Here is a 16,382-nt window from a genome sequence, read left to right as displayed (position 1 = left end):
CAGGAACTTATTACTTGACAATTTATTAAAGAAATAATTCCATATTACAACTCTGAATTGTCATTAAAGTCTAAGAAACAACTTTAAACTTCAAAATTGTCTACTTTTAAACACCAAACTCTTAAAATCGGACAGAAAACAAGCACCATGTGTACCTTCCAGCAAAATTTTGTAGAAATCATCCACCATGCTTGAACACATGCTAGTTTTTTTGGAGAATGACATATTTTCGTTGATTGCTGGTCTATGAAAAGACCAAAGGGTCCCAACTACAGTGCAAATAAATAAAAGGTTGGGGTTACCATGTTACAATCCATACTTATAACAACATGAAAAATTAAACTTCCAAATTGTTATCACGTAGAGATGATCAGATAGTAGCAGCTTTGGTGGCTGCAGCCAGTTGGGTTGCAATTACCTCTCATTCCCGTGTGTGCTATTCCACTTCGTGGCCAACGGTGGCCGTTCAGGGACTCGTCGGATTCCACCTTTGGGAGGGCATCAGCAGATGGCCGGCGGAGGTTGCTCTTGACCTTCGTGCTCGACGGCCTGGATCGGAAGACGCGACGGCGATCTGACAGATGTGTGCTCCTGATATATCGGCGCGGGTGATGTTGATCTGACTTTCGTGCTCCATCTCTCTTCGGCGAGGTAGTAGTCGGCGGCGGTGTGCTCCGTCATCGGGGTTGGCCCTTACGGCGACCATCCCGCCCTGCAGCTGCAGACTCGCTATGGATTGTAGTGGCCATCGAAATGTCTTGATGAGGTTTTCTCTCTCTAGACTTGGTGGTTGACTCTGATCGGGAGATGCAAACTATGGACAATGGCTTGATGTAGAGGGACGGTTGTGCAGCATGACAGTCCACATCGGATGCAATTGCTTGGATTGTGGAAACGTGGTGGCAACAACACATAAGTGTCGTCGGTCTCGAGTTCCATGGTGAAAGCCTAGGTCTTATCCCTGTTGGTTATACCTAGCAATGGCGATACTTCTATGTCGTTACCTTGTTGAGAGATTGCTCAGATATGCTGGTTCTTCAGGGTGAAAATATAGATTCTAGCCTTGTGCGGCTGGATCTACTGATGTCGTCGCTTGACCGTCAATCCCTTCTTGAAGGCATTGTTGTTGAAGAACCTCGTCAACCATGTGATGTCATGAGATGGTTGATACGAATATGATCATTGTTGTAGTTTGTCGATTGCATATATGACCGCTTGGTGTTTTTCTTTTTTCCTCGTCTACGCATAGCTTTGGTCTTATTGACTTTGTTATTTGCTGGCGTGCTTTTGTATGCATGTGTTGGTATTAGTTATGTGCAACCTGGTTATACAGAGGCCAGGTGTGTGATCTTCGGGTTTGTATCCCCTTGATGCTCCTTTTTAAGTTAATAAAATCCACCCTTTATCAAAAAAGATAATAACAGCGGGAAAATATGTTCAAAAATCATTTCATTACGCATCTTCCAAAGAGCCCTTCCAAATAAATTTTGAACCCTACCAGCATCCTTTGGGCCTTCACAGTTTTTTCACAGATTTCACAAAGGCCATTACCAAGACCATTTATCTTCATCAGTTTTGATCTACAAGGCAACTTGTCCAAAAACATTTGCGTAGGCCGTAGGCAGGGCAGTTTCTTAATATCAATCGACTTCCCTTGCAAGTTTAACAGCTTGTGCATAGGGCAAATAGAAAAGGTATCCTCCCCATGCCCAAAAAGCCTACATCTTTCATTCATTTCCCCAAACAAGGACATTCACCAGGCAACACATGCTAGTTAAAACTGGTCATTGTCTCCTTGTACAAATTGAGGATGAATTAGCCTCACATTTTACGACTTTGTACATGAACAAGGCACACACCCTACAAGTGCATCGCGACTTCATTCATGGGCATGAACGATGCATCCCACAACCCTTGAAAATTGTACTACACTAGTACGAACACATTGGAGGGTTTCATACTCTCATATGTACAAAAAGGATGCCGGTTGTGGCTTTATTTCCGTTTGATATTTTATTATATTTTTCTCTGTTTGCGAGAGACTTTGTTTTTTGTTAGCACTTTTTAATAATATGGCCGCATGCGTTTGTCGGATGCAAAGGTCAGGGGTAATCCTCCTTCTCAAAAAAATGTATAAAAAAGATACTGTCAGGGCTCTCCAGAAGTACCGAAACTCATGTCTCATTTTAGGACTCATAGATCACTTGTGTTGGGTGCTCCTCCACTCGGCCAGAACCTCCTCCAAAGGAATACATTCCTGATGCGGATAATAAGTTTCAAAATGCATCCAGATAGCATAATATATGTAGACAACCCATCAATATATAGGTTCCAAGTGCACTGAGTGAATTATTAACCAAACGTGAGATATGCAAGCTGGTCAATGCACACCTCGCTCCAGTAAACATGACGTAGCACATTGTACTATTTTTCTGAGATACAAAAAAGAATATTAACGTTGGGGAAATCAACATGGGTCAGACATCCAAGGCAGGAATTAGTAGCAGAATTACCAAGCTTACAAAGAATCATGAAACAAATATAAACCATAACCAATCCGCCTAGCCAAAATACTTTCAGGGCCTCTTTGATTTATAGGATTGCAAAAACATGGGAATAGGAACAACGTAGGATTGGAATGGCATGTCCATTGGATCCCTATATGATTTGAGTTTATTTGATTGTGTCATGCAAAAAGCAAATGATTTTTTCAAGAGGTTAGAGTGGATGTTAGAATTCCTGTGAAATATAGTACAAATAAATCCTTAGGAAAAAATCCAACAAAATTCAATCCTACGAATCAAACGACCAACTAGGCAAAATTTCTAAGGATTCTAGTCCTTCAAAAATCCTATGAAGATCCTTTGAATCAAAGAGACCCTCAATTTATTTGTGGGTCAGATAAAGAAACTTGAGTGCACACCACCAAACTAGGAACATGTTCAACCATAGTCATCATCTAAACAATGCTTCCATTAGAAGGCTTGGGGACCAGCACAGATTAAATTATTTTGCTTGGTTGATTATTCAAAATAAAATCGAGACCAAACAGAGGGTAGCCAAATTACAGTCCCTGTCCTTTATGCAAAAGAGAACAAAAGTCCTTGGTTAATCTCTTCTCCAAGGGATTTAACTAAGGACTCGCACAAACTAGAGAATATTGACACATTGAACATATAAATCACTCTATGCAACCGCCCTTCTAGCGCCATCACCGGTTGAAGTCGATCCGGTACGCTCGATCCGCCTCTCTGACCGTTGTCAGCGTACTTTTCATCCTCGTGGTTAACATCCGTGCACTCGTTCTTCTGTACACCGCATGACCAGGCTAGAGCTGACGACAAATGGGCCAGCGTTATGCGTGGGTCCATGTGGCAGTCACGCCGTGTGTGCGTGTGTGTGTCCGGGTGGAAAAGCCAGACCAGGCCGATTGTGGGCGATGTGGGGCTGTCAGGCGGGTCGGTGGATTGGCACTGGTCTACTCGCACCCTGCTTCTGTCTACCCAGCTGGGTCTCTTCCTCTTCAAGACCGTTGGTCCCACCCGTCTGTCTATTGGGTAAGTGCTGTGCGAGGTGAGGTGAGGCGCACTGAGCTTCTCTGTTTTAGCCGCTGGATAAAGGCTTGCCTCGCTCGGTCAGAGTTGGTACTTGGACGCGCGTGGCCGTGTTCCGCTGCAAATGGCCCCTATCCACGCTGGTCCATACATGTCAGTGGGATGGCTGTATCCTGTTGGGTTTGCTTAGGAGTTACAGCGCCTGCAACCACTGTTGCTGGCAGGGACGCGCGTGCCTCTCTCTCCTTCCCCATCAAGACTCGCTTCGCCCAATCCCCGCCTCTTCGTCCGTCTCCACAGGCCATCGTCAGCCGCCGCCGTCGCCCGTCATTGTCTTCCTCACTGCCTGCTTGCCATATAGCAATGGCTTTCCTCGCTGTCGCTGCCGCTGCTGTGTTCGGTTAGGGGGTAAGGATTTGCCTCCCCTTCCAACAAATCGATTTCGTTCTTCCAGTGCCAGCATTATGCGCTGATTTGTTACCGCCAAGGTCCAGGTTCCCACGCTCACGGTGAAGAGGCTACGGCAAAGGGCATGCAGAGGAGCAGCAGGGCTCACTGAGGGGGAGAGGGCGTTACAAAGGGGAGCCGTGAAGGAGGAGGGGCCGCGGCAGCAGGAGCTCGCGATGGCGGAGAAGATTCCGTGGCGGTGAAGCGGAGCTTGCATATGTGCGGACCGCGCTCCGCCGGCAAGGTTGCGCCCACGTTGCTGAAGTAGCAGGGGAAGCCGAAGGAGGGAGCGCGGTAGCCGGCGGGGCGACCCACGTCGCTGAAGTAGCAGGGGAAGCCGAACGAGGGCGCATGGCATCCTGTGGCCACGATAGCCGGCGGGGCGACGCGGCATCGCTGACTCTGCATCCACCGCCGTCCCTTTGAGTCTCGCGTGCTGGCTGGCAGGGTGACAGGAGGAGGGGCACGGGTTGCTGCTCATGGCACTGCTGCGCCCAGGCTCTTCCTCCTCGACAAGTCTAGGTGAGAGCCACCAGCCCCCGCACTTCTCCACCCCCGTTGCTTTTCCTGTTACGACCTTGCGCCGCTGTTGTGCTCCTTCTCTACCTCCACCATAGCTCTCGACAGGAGCACGCTACCGGCTGCAGCAGCCCTCTCCCCTCTCTCTCGATTTGATCCCCATAATTCTCATATTTATTTGTGTGGAATCTGCTTTATCTATGCCTGCTATGTGTTCGACAAAAATCCAAGCAAGCTGAGGGGAAGATTTTGTGCTTTGTTTTGTACTCAGTTATTTCATATTTCCCTGAAATTTATCTCCAATGAACTGAAATTGTTTGGCATCCATTTTTTTTCCTGCAGGTCATTCCTCATCTCATCTGACCACACTCATGCCACATAACCTGGTGAGCTTACTCTTTAGTCAGTTCTATGTACCAGTTTTGTAGCTTTATTCACTGAACTGAGAGATGATGTTTGCGCTCAGTTAGATGATGCTTGCTCGATTTTGAGCATGCTGGTTGCAGTAATCAATCTATTTGATATGGGGCCTATAAGCTATCCTTGGTTGATGTTTGGTTACAAATCCTGGAGCTATTTTTGATGTATTGAGAGACATTTGTTAGAAAAAATATTCCCCATTATCACCTTATTTGGCTATAATTCATCTTTGCCATTAGTTCTGTTAGTAAAATGGACTGAGAATGTTTGTGTATTTTTTATGCCTTGGCATCTTGCAGCTACAGCCGCGCGCTGTGTGTGGCGAGGGATTACTTCTCCTGTGCAGTAATACCCTTTTTGGAGTGTCCCATGTTTGCAACTATCCTTATCTGCAGAGAAAAACAAAGGGACAAACAAAGCAAGCTGAAATGTCTTATCCACTTGGCTATGGTTTTTTGTACTGATGTGATTTGGCTTGACTGAATTAACTATTTTCTGTATGCCCACTTTTGTGTCTCATGTGTTGTTTAGATGTTGAGGGCCGTTCTTTCATATGTAGGTCCGGATGCAAGGTGCAAGGCAGGAAAGGCGGTAGTAGGTCGAGAGAAGTGTAGAAGAGGGTTCCTCCAGGCTCCATCCATGTACGGTGTCGGTCCGATGCCTCGGGTATATTTCTGCTCTTCCTTCATTTCTTCATCTTCAGTTGATGAATCATCCCTCTGCTGTCTTATTGAAGGCATGTGGCAATGTCGGGGACCAGCGAGGAAGATGCTGGTGTACATCCTTTGGAATAAAGTTGAAGTAAGCTCTAAGCACCACTGAGCCTACCACGCACGCCATCTTGTTTATAGTGCAGATAATCTATAAACTACTGTTTAGGAAAGGATTTATAGTGTAAGTAAACTATACAGCCAAATGATTGTTCCAGAAATTCAAATTTGCATTTGCACATGTAGAAGAGCATCATAGATTTTTGGACTTGGTGTTACAAAAAAATGGTTTGATTTGTGTACTATAAAGGTAATGGAACACCAAATTTCACCTATATGGGTTTAATGATAGATAATTGTTAGAGTAGTTTTGCCATGTTTGACATTTCCTAAAAGGGAATATCATATCAGGTAAACCTTGAAAACAAGAGAAATGGTGGTATTTTCTACTGTAGGTCTCAATTTACTGAAAAATGCAGTCTTCATTTCTGAGTTATATGTTTGTTGTTCTTACTTTCTTCCAGGTCTCTGATATAACGGTCCAGAATAAATATCCAATGAAGATGATGCGTGACGAACAGCATGGTGATGATCCATAAAGCCCTACATTGTTCTTTTGCTCGCTGGTGACTTTACTACTTTCTGATTGCATGCCAAGTAGCCGAGCAGACACTTTCTTCGTAGATTAGTTGTTTAGTTTCATATACTGAATGCTTTGTCGAGTGCGGTGTCATTGCAACAGCAGAGTTCAAACATCCTTCAAAGTATGTCTCAGGTTTAAGAATGCTAAGCCCAGCAGTCTATAATGCATATATAAAAGATGGAAACTACACAATCATATCCTTAGAGTGCATAAATATCATGTATGCTGTTGGGAATTATAATGAAATATTGATAACTGAATGAATACTCTTGTTAACTCACCGGGTGATGGAATTAAATTGAAGAGACATATTCTGAAAATCAAAATTATTTCTGAGTTTGTATTCTACTCGTACACATCTTCATATCCACTAGCACATTCAAATTCCATATATGCATGGAGTAGCAGTACGATTGGTCAAAATAAAAAGACAGGATGCTGCTTTGCAGAAAGTGGTCGTCAAGTAATTATTCTGCTGTTGGAAATCGCCCACGATCGATCACAATTCACATCAAGTCGACGAACATGACACACAAAAACTTTTGGCCAAAGGCATGTGCCATGTCTTGTTCTTCTCTTTATTTCTTTTCTATTTTCTCCACACGATTACAAAACTCATGCAGCTTCATGTGTGTGTGTGTGTGTGTCTATACACACACGCGTGCGCGCGAAGCCATGAGCCCATGACCCAATAACTGAACCGAGTAGTGGAATATTGTTGGTGCAAATAAATGTTCTTTGAGTTTAGATGATGCATGGATAAATAACTCTATGTGATGATTTATTTGCCGGCACTGATTACATTCCCCATGCATTGTTGACGTTCCCACCCTTTGCCCTGCTAATTCACGAATTAGGTTTCAGACCCGATAGCTTGTTATGCTGTGTTGCAATTAAACAGAAGTATGGATCTAGGAAATTCATGACTAGCTATTGGTCTTCCTATCAGCAGTAGAGAGATGCCTGGTCAGCAGATATATGTGTCTGAAACCTTTGCATGGTGTACATGCTATACTATGTAATAAATAAAAGGTAGTTTAATTTTTTATTATGCCGCTAAGATACCCAATCAGACTGATTATACATACACCCAAAACAATATATTATAGTCTGAACTATGAAACTATACTCAAGAGGAAAGGTTATACATCAATCCTTTCTGCAGATTTCTTATCAGCTCATTCTGTCCTGTATGATTATTTTATGCCACGCAAATTGCTAGATATATTCATACTCTCCGTTTAACCATAACATCAAGAACACCCAAAAATTAGCAATCCTAACAGGTCTGCTGCTTGCGGGCAGAAAGTAACTATCAAGGAAGAAGAGTTAGATGCTAGCCACATACCTGTCGAAGATATTGGCGGTAAGCATGTGTCGTACAGGTTATTTATGCTTTCCCTTAAGCCATTCTTAGCCAACCCCGTGCAGTCCATGCGCTATGCATAAGAACCACAGATCGCTCAAGCAGCGTCGAAGCCTGCCTGTGACTGTTCCAAATGCATGCTTATCAATCCAGGTCCGACTTCTGTTCCACCAGTCTACTTCAAAATGTTAGACATCCAACAGTTACAAATGTTCACGCTGCTTACTTCCTACCTTACTGCTTCATTGTTTTATTACAAAAGCCAGCTCTGAGGCAAAAACTTGAACACAGAGCTTCACACAGCAATGTTTGCCTCAGCAACAACGCCACAGGTAAATACATAGCCAGAAAAGAAAAGTTGTTTGCAATTGTTCATATACCTTAGTTTCCTATTCCTGACTCTCTTTGTTCAGAACCGGACCATCGATGGAAAAGGGTCCATTTAGCTGATGGGGAATACATTGTCCATGGGAAAAACCTGGCTTCCTTTATGTAACTTGTGTCGCTTTGGAAACATAATAAACACTATGAATTTCGTGGTGAGAACTACATAGATGAAAGATGAGCTGAGTGACCATTGTATATGGGGAAACAGTGTGACCCTATACACACGCCATGTATAAGATCAATGTAAATGAGCTGCATGACCTGCCTTCGTACCTTTCTTTGTACATCGTTAGTCCTTTTGGGCTATCATGCTACCATGACTCAAGTATAAACCATTATGTATAAAGATACTATCTAAGTATCCATTTACATGGTGTTTAAGTCCACTACAGATCCAACGTAGGTTTGATATTATCTTGCCTGGCCTCATGCAAATCTTTCTTGCATAACAGGATATACCTATTCAGTGATTTCGCTCCTCTTTATTGAACTTTTATTGTTTCTTGCTCAACTATATAGGTTATGATAAATATCGCCGCGTGGCTTATGGAAGGAGCTGCTGACAGGACTATCTTAACAACAAACTTGACGGAGTTCTTCACATAGCAAACATAGATGAAGGAACGATGTATGCCTTCACCTTTAGGCGCAAGGCAAAGCGCCTCCGCCTCTAACCATTCACTCCAAATGAGGACACCATCATAAACCTTCAGTGTCACCTATATACAGCTTGTGTACAGGACTTCATGTTTATAATACTCCTATGCTATCTCCACATTGGTTTGTCTTTCCTTATGGATTACCTCTTAGTATAGATATTATAGACCGTCCATTTGAACTACTATAAGTATCAGCGAAGATAGATAAGCCTATATTTCTCTCTTCCTTAAGGTGCCCTGCAATAGTCACATAATGCACGGTTCTAACTGGCTTTTTGCGCCATGGGCGCAACGGGTCATCTAGTCCATATAACACTTGAACCGCTCAATGGAAGAATTAAACATCTGGGTTTTCACTTTGTTTATTTTGGTTCCAGATTTACTTTAACCTTTTTTCTTTTCATTTTAGTATTTTATTCTAAACTTTTAATTCTTGAACCGATGAATACTTTTATTTTATTTTTTGTTTTTTTAACTAAATGAACACTTTTTAAAAAAATATGACAATTTTCTAGAAAAATTGTGGATATTTTTTGAAAATCCATGAAGATTTTCTGATTCACGACTTTTTAATAGATGAACATTTGTCCTTTAAAAAATGAAAATATTTTTAATTTGTGAACATTTTTTTAAATCATGAATATTTTCTCCTTTCTGGCTTTTTAAAATAAGAAAATCTGAACTTCTTTCAAAAATTGACCTTTCTATTTTTTGACATTTTAAAGAATCTGTGAACATTGATGAGGACATATGAGGGCATCCCTAGTACGATTTAATTCACAACGCACATGACTACACCAACTCAAGTTCTAGAGATACAAGGACCTAGAGCTCACACATGACAACTTGATTTTCAGGTTCTTTCATTAAATTGGAACTAATGGCCTAACATGCCATCGCAAGAAATGGCCTAACTTGGACAAGTGGGACACACGGTAGTAGGATCAAGCATGGATATGGCAACACATGAAAAAGGACTGAAGAAGAAGCTTCAAATGATGATTTCAGAATTTTGAAGCTACTTTGATGACACGTGAGGGACCAGCAAGAACTATACACTTTGGTAGTTCATAGTTTCTTCCATGGTCATCTATAGGTGTTTGTGTCACCTCAACTTTCTTTCAAGCCCATGTATTTTTAGAATTAAAAGACTATGTGCAATTTTTAAAGTCTATTCTTACATAGGAGACCGACTTAATGTTCGATTTGGACTCCACCCCTAATTATGCTGGCCAAACCGCCCCCTTGTCCCTCCTAAAATACCCCTAAGCCATCATTTTTGGGTTTTGGTTTTATTTGAGTGAATTTTAGCATTTTCTACTCTTTGTCGTAGACAAGAGAGTTGGCGAAACCTCATGTACTATGCGCCATCAGAACCCCACTGTGTTACACAGGTACTTCATATTATATCCGCAATTCCGATTTCATATATCAAATTCTTGCATGTTATTAGGTTGCTTGCAGCAATTGATTGGTGTGATCATGTTTGGTGTGTTTCCAACACCATCAATAAACATACTAGAGTTGGTGTAGCGTATGATACGGTACATCGTCAAGTTTTTGGCATAGTCGGGTACCCAAAGTTTCCTCCAACAAGAATAAAAAACTATCTCATCGAGAAATCATGCCACTGTGTGCCTATCAAAGATATTTTTTTAAATCCATGACCATTTTTGAATTGCGTGATCTTTTAAGAAAATCACAAACATTTTTTTGGCGAGGAACCCGACGAATGACGCTTTGTTGAAATATAGGAAGATTACAAAACCTGATAGCGGAAGCACAGACACATGTTTTCCCGCGAATGAACGTAGGACTAACTAGGCCGGCTTCCAAAAATCTCAAAAGGACGAGATGATATGCATTTTAGCCACTTCCATGGTTACGACGTGGACTAGGAGCACTCATCTACAACTTGTGGCGGGAAATAGAGCACAAAGAACCGACTATCAGAACTATTGGGACAACCCATTTGTCGCGGTTGGGAAGCTAGCGCGAGTGTCTCGTCAATATAGAGTTACACTCGAAAAATCTTCCTTTTCCTATTATCATTTTGCTTTCATTTCTCTTTTCAGATAGATGCTCCTGTAGTATAAAAAAGTTTTTACTTCTATTAAAAGGTGTTACATTTGAAAAACTTACATGTTTTTTAAAATTTTCACATAGATTTCAAGAAAAAAATCATGTAGTTTTGAAAAAATGATTATGAAATTTTAAAAGACTTCATGTTTTGTAGAAAAAAAAGGTTCATGTAGTTCTGAAAGATTTGAAAAATGTGCAGGTAATTTCGAAAGATGTCACGTTTAAAAACTATCCATGTAAACTGAAAAAGAAGTGTTCATGTATTCTAACTGATGTTCATGTAATATATAAATATTCACGCAATTTGTAAATGTTCATGGGATTCTAGAAAGTGTTAGCGCATTAAAAAAATATTCTTGTAATTTGAAAATGTGTTCACCTATTGGTTCAAAGTTTGTGTGATTTTAAAAAGTATTTGTGAGTTGTTTAAAACAATTAATGTTAAAAGTGTTAGTGACTTCTGGATAAAAATATTCATGTAATTTTGAAAATAAGATCATGTGAATTTAAAAAAGAGCTGGAAAAGAGAAGGAAGATGGGAAGAAAATAGGGGGAAATATAGACACAAATAGGAAATTAAAAACATGAAAAATACTCAAAAAAGATTAGCCCGTTTGAAAATAAGATCACGTTAAACCCTATTTTTTGATCAATGTGACGAATAGTTGACTTGTCCCAAGGGTAGGAGTTTAGTAGATTAGCCCTTATGTAGCCATTTTTTCTTCTTTTTCCTTTTCATAGTTTTTTAATAGTTTTAGCTGGGTTCTATGATTTTCTTTTTTACTCTATTGACCACACTAGGTTTTCTTACTTACCTATTTCCGTTTAGTTATTTTTCATCAGTAAAAATGAAGTTTTCTTGTGTGTATGGGAAAGTTTTAAAAAGTATGAATATTTTTAAATACACGGTACATTTTTCCAATTCATGCTGAATTTTTTTTGGAAGTGTTCATGCAATTTCATAAAATATTAGCACATTAAAAAAATGCTCGTATACTTTTAACAATGTCCATCACTCTTACAAAAAATGCATGTAGCTAAAAAATCTTCGCATGTTTATGAAAAAATGGTTATTTTTTGTGTCAAATAAAGGAAACCAAGAAAATCAAAAGAAATAAACGCCAAAATGGATGTAGAGTACTCTGTAACAGGAAGAAACTGTATTTTGAGTTTGCAATATATGGCCGACTCATTTCGGTCTTTTGAGTTTGCAATAGTCACATTCCACCAAACTATATTTAAGTCCACTCGATGAAGCAATCCTTCTTAACCTAAAATGTACCTATTTGGCACGTAGGTCGGTAGATAGCAAACTAGCAAAAAAAAACCTCCATGGGCCATGGGCTTTATATGGGTCGACTCATTCTGGGTTTTTTCCAACCGGTTTTGTGAAGGTTCAAGGCTCTAGAACCTTCCCTCTACCTAATTTTTTTTCTTTTATTTCCTTCGCGTTGTTTTTTTACTTTTCAATTTTGTTTTATCTATTCCTCTTTCCTTTTTCTTTTCTTTTTACGTTTTTTATTTTGTGACTATCTAAAAAAATCAAATAATTCAAATCCGCATAATTTTGCAATTAACGAACAACTTAGAATTCATGAACATATTTTGGGAATTTGTGAACTTTTCTGAATTATATAACAATTGTTTTGAATTTGAGTACAATTTTTAGAAGTTGGTGTACATTTTTTAAAAAGTTATGAGTTCTTTTCAAACTCATGTATATTTTTTTCGAAATTCACGAATATCTTTCGGAATCATGCACATTTTTTTGGAATCTTATACTCCTCCATTCCTAAATATAAGTCTTTTTAGACATTTCAAATGGACTACAACACACGAATATATGTAGACATATTTTAGAGTATAGATTCACTCATTTTGCTTCGTATGTAGTCACTTGCTGGAATCTCTAAAAAGATTTATATTTGGGAACGGAGGGAGTATATATTTTCAATTAACGAATATTTTTTCTATTCACAATCCTTTTTTAAATATGCAAACATCTCTCAATCCTTGAATTTTATAATTTCACGACATGTTTTCAAAACCAGAATCAAATTTTTTATTCATGAATATTTTCTAAAATTGATGAACATTTTTTAATATGTGAATATTTTTTCGAACTTTTCAAAAAAATGAAATTTAGAATTGTTTTGCGATCCTGAATTATTTTAAATAAAAAAACAAAATAAGCAAAATAAAAAACAAAAGCAATCGAAATTATACAAAAAAAAAAAGAGGCTTGCTGCCCCGCACATGGCGCGGCCCAGAAGCGCGCAGGGGAGCGCGGTCTGTGCGTTTGCGCGTAACCCAGCGCGCTGTGCGCTAAATAGGGGGTCCCCTGCCGGCCCTTCAATTATGCCCAAAGAAATAAGTTTATTCTTTTTTGAGGGAAAAGAAATAAGTGCCGAGGCCTCATGTCCAGGTTCGACGCATGAAAAAAAGAAGTGGATTACCAGCAGTGACCAGACCATCAAGTTGTCCTTTGCCTTCATTTTGTTTTACGGAAAAAAGTTGTCCTTTGCCCCTCAAAATAAAAAATAAAATGAACCCGCCCTTTGATCACCCGAATTGTCCTTTCCTCAGCAGCAGATTAGCTCCCGCGCAACAAGAAGAAAACTTACCCCCAAAAGCCTACTACACATTTTGTACGCATGTGAGTGTACACATATGCATCCCGAGCTACAAAGTGCACCGCGTGGGTCTCCTCGCGAGCCGAAAGGTTTGAGATGACGGTGCAGATTAGATTGATCAAACGGGGTTCTCGGCAGTTCATCATCCGTTGTGAACTTTCAGGTGAAGAACAGTTAGAGCTTGCTTAAACTTTGAATCATTGGGCGGCCGCATTCTCCTTGACGTCTTAAGCTAATGTTTCTTTTAAGCTCCAACGAATAGAATCGGCATGCTTGGCCAAATGTGTCCTTGCCTTCTCTTGAGCTAGGTCTCCTCGGTGTCACTAGTACCTAACTGTAACCAACATTTTGTCAGGGTGCATGGATAACCAGCCTTAATGAAAGCTCCGGTTGCTGCATATGATTAGTTAGCCCACTCGCGACTCGCAGGCGCGCACGAGGAAACGGCGCCAATAATGCACGACGATGTTGTGCCCGAAGTGCAAGCAATAGAGTGATAGACGATATGTACCGACTGTCATTTGACCAAGTGGGGAGTGTACCTCCCGTAACGTGTGGCAAGGGTCAAAACATTGGTCGTCAATCCACCCTTCCGTGTAAGGAGGAGTTGAACTAGAAGCGTGACTGAATCAAACAGGGCTGAATTTTGACGACACTGATTCTCCGTAAAGCCATGGAAAGTATTAACGAAAAAATCGTCCGGTCATTCATTTGACTGGACCGTATGTCACTTGTGTCGGCAATGGAGCTGCTACGGCAGTAGCATTCAGCCGTGTAGAATGATCCTTGACTGGTACTCCATGTCATGCAAGCCGGCGTCCACACGTACAGTACAGTGATGCCGAGCGGCGGCAGGGCTCCCGCACATGGACCTCCGTACGGGCGCTTGATGAGGTCGCTCGTGCGCGCACGCGACGCGGGCAACAGCAGATTAAGCATCCGAGTTAACTAGTGGTACTACTAAACGCCGGGGGTCAAACGTAGTAGTACTGTTTCTGCTAAACCCAAAGCCAAGCCCAATGATTCGCGCCAGCTGCGTGCATGCTCTCCAATCAAAGGCATCTGCGACACTGTTACTCTGACACAGGGACGGAGAGCGAGAGAGAGAGAGTACTACGTGGAGTACATTTTGATCGACCTCGGTCGTACTAGTACTGATTAGCAAATCACAGGGTGTCACCGCATGGGAGGGTCTGGGCCTATCTATCTTATCCCTGCGCGAGCGCAACAGATGGAATCTGGATGGGAGGAGGCCTCAATCAGATCGGCGATGACTTTGCCCCCGCGCCGCGTTTACATTTGTAGTTTAGTTCAGCTTATTAGAGTACTGTAGTTTAGTTAGTTTAACCCGGCGCAGCAACTGGAGTAGCAGATAGGATCGGGGCAGTGCACGACCATGGCAGATCGGTAACCTCTCAGGATTTCTCTGCAGGCCTGGTGCCAGATTTTCCTTGTATTCGTCGGCTTGTCACATGGGGTGAGGCTGAATGGCTGGTCGATTGATTGGGTCCAAGTAATGAATCATGAAGAATCGATGATCATCTCAGTCAGTGTGGATCCTTATTTTTCATGGCAACTTCAACTCGCCTTTGGGCGGGGTCACATTCTGCTTGCAAGTTGTTCCATGGAAACGGAAGCTTGGTCCACCGCAGTCGGTGCATGGAAACCATGATGACAAGCCAACAAAGCAGGATCAATCACTCCGCAAAAGAATAAGGATCAATCATAATAACACGATACGGACGACGCCTACAGATGCTTGGTGGAGAATATCTCCTCTCTTTCAAGGACAGCACAGGACGGATTGACACGTAGGATGATAGCCCGATCTGATCGACATGAAATTATATACATCCCTGACAGAGGCTAGGAAATCAGCGCCCTTTGTCCGATGAGTCTGAAACATATGCAGTGGATCTGCAAGTTGAGCTGTGCGCTTGGATTGCATTGCACCCCCGCTGTGTGTGCATGCGAATATGTGACAAGATCGATCAAGGAGGAGACCGCATCATCTTGCTGGCGCATACAGTCGCGAAATCGCATGGTCTAATGGTCTAGTATGACCCGATCTCCACGCAGAACGCATGCACGCGATCTGAACATGCGGAAAGAGATTTGTCACCACCCTGGCTGGCCAGCAGCAGTTTAGAGCATCTCCAACGGCCGCGCCAAACTAGCGTCGCGCCGCAAAATTACCCATTTTAACGTGCGCGCAACCGATATAGTGGCTTCAGCGGGCGCGCAAAAACCGCGTGCGCGGTATATCTATTTCAGCGCGCGGGCCGAAACTGCATCGCGCCGCTTATTTGCTGCGCCCGCTCGCGCGCTCGCTCGCAACTCACCCCCCCCCCCCCGCCCCCTCTCCAGCCGCAGTGCCGCCGCCGCCCGCGCCATCCGGCTACCGTTCCGGCGCTTCCCCGGCCTATCCACGCGCCGCGGCGGCTTCCTCTGCCCCCCTCTAGTCACCGCTGCCCCTCGCGCGCGTCCGTCCTCTGACGAACAGCGCCCGGGTGCTCACTGCCACTCGGCGCCTGCAAGGTGTTCGACAAAACGCCTGCAAGGTATGTATTGCTCAAACTTCATGAATTTGGTGCATTTGATTGTAGTTTTTATAGCGTAGTATTGAACATTGTAGATCGTCGTATGATTCTTCCGAAGAAGAATTCGATATGGAAGAGGAGGAGGATCTTGCAATGATCCTAGCTATGCACATCAATAAAAAACCGAAGCACGGTGGTTCGGTTATGAGTCGGTAGAAAATTTGGAGGGATAGGATTGATGCCCATAACAGATTGATGAGGCACTATTTCGTGGAGAATCCCACATATCCGGAGTCGTACTTTCGTCGCCGGTTTAGGATGAGCACCGAGTTGTTCAGGCGCATTGCAGAGAAACTAGCGAGCCATGACCGGTTTTTTCAGCAAAGGAGGAATGCCGCCGGAGAGCTCGGGCATAGCACCTT

The 16,382-nt window shown here is 42.3% G+C and overlaps 1 long non-coding RNA gene across 15 annotated transcripts; it reads left to right on the top strand.

Annotated features, from left to right (window-relative positions):
- Positions 1 to 3,748: 3,748 nt before the first annotated feature.
- LOC125545616 (uncharacterized) lies at positions 3,749 to 8,918 on the top strand. 15 transcript variants are annotated; one of them, XR_007300116.2, is made up of 8 exons: positions 3,749 to 3,962; positions 4,049 to 4,523; positions 4,863 to 4,906; positions 5,500 to 5,606; positions 5,677 to 5,741; positions 6,175 to 7,812; positions 7,926 to 7,991; positions 8,566 to 8,918. It is a non-coding gene; the product is annotated as an uncharacterized LOC125545616 (long non-coding RNA). The 15 variants fall into 15 exon arrangements; XR_007300115.2 differs by having other exon boundaries at positions 7,922 to 7,991; XR_007300119.2 differs by lacking the exon at positions 8,566 to 8,918 and adding an exon at positions 8,073 to 8,411.
- Positions 8,919 to 16,382: the final 7,464 nt, after the last annotated feature.

The sequence above is a fragment of the Triticum urartu genome, chromosome 3A (genome assembly GCF_056163025.1).
Source record: "Triticum urartu cultivar PI428250 chromosome 3A, HENAU_Tu73, whole genome shotgun sequence".
In the NCBI taxonomy this organism is placed as follows: domain Eukaryota; kingdom Viridiplantae; phylum Streptophyta; class Magnoliopsida; order Poales; family Poaceae; genus Triticum; species Triticum urartu.
The sequence above is the reverse complement of the archived record's forward strand: the minus strand, read 5'-3'. Positions and strand labels throughout refer to the sequence as shown.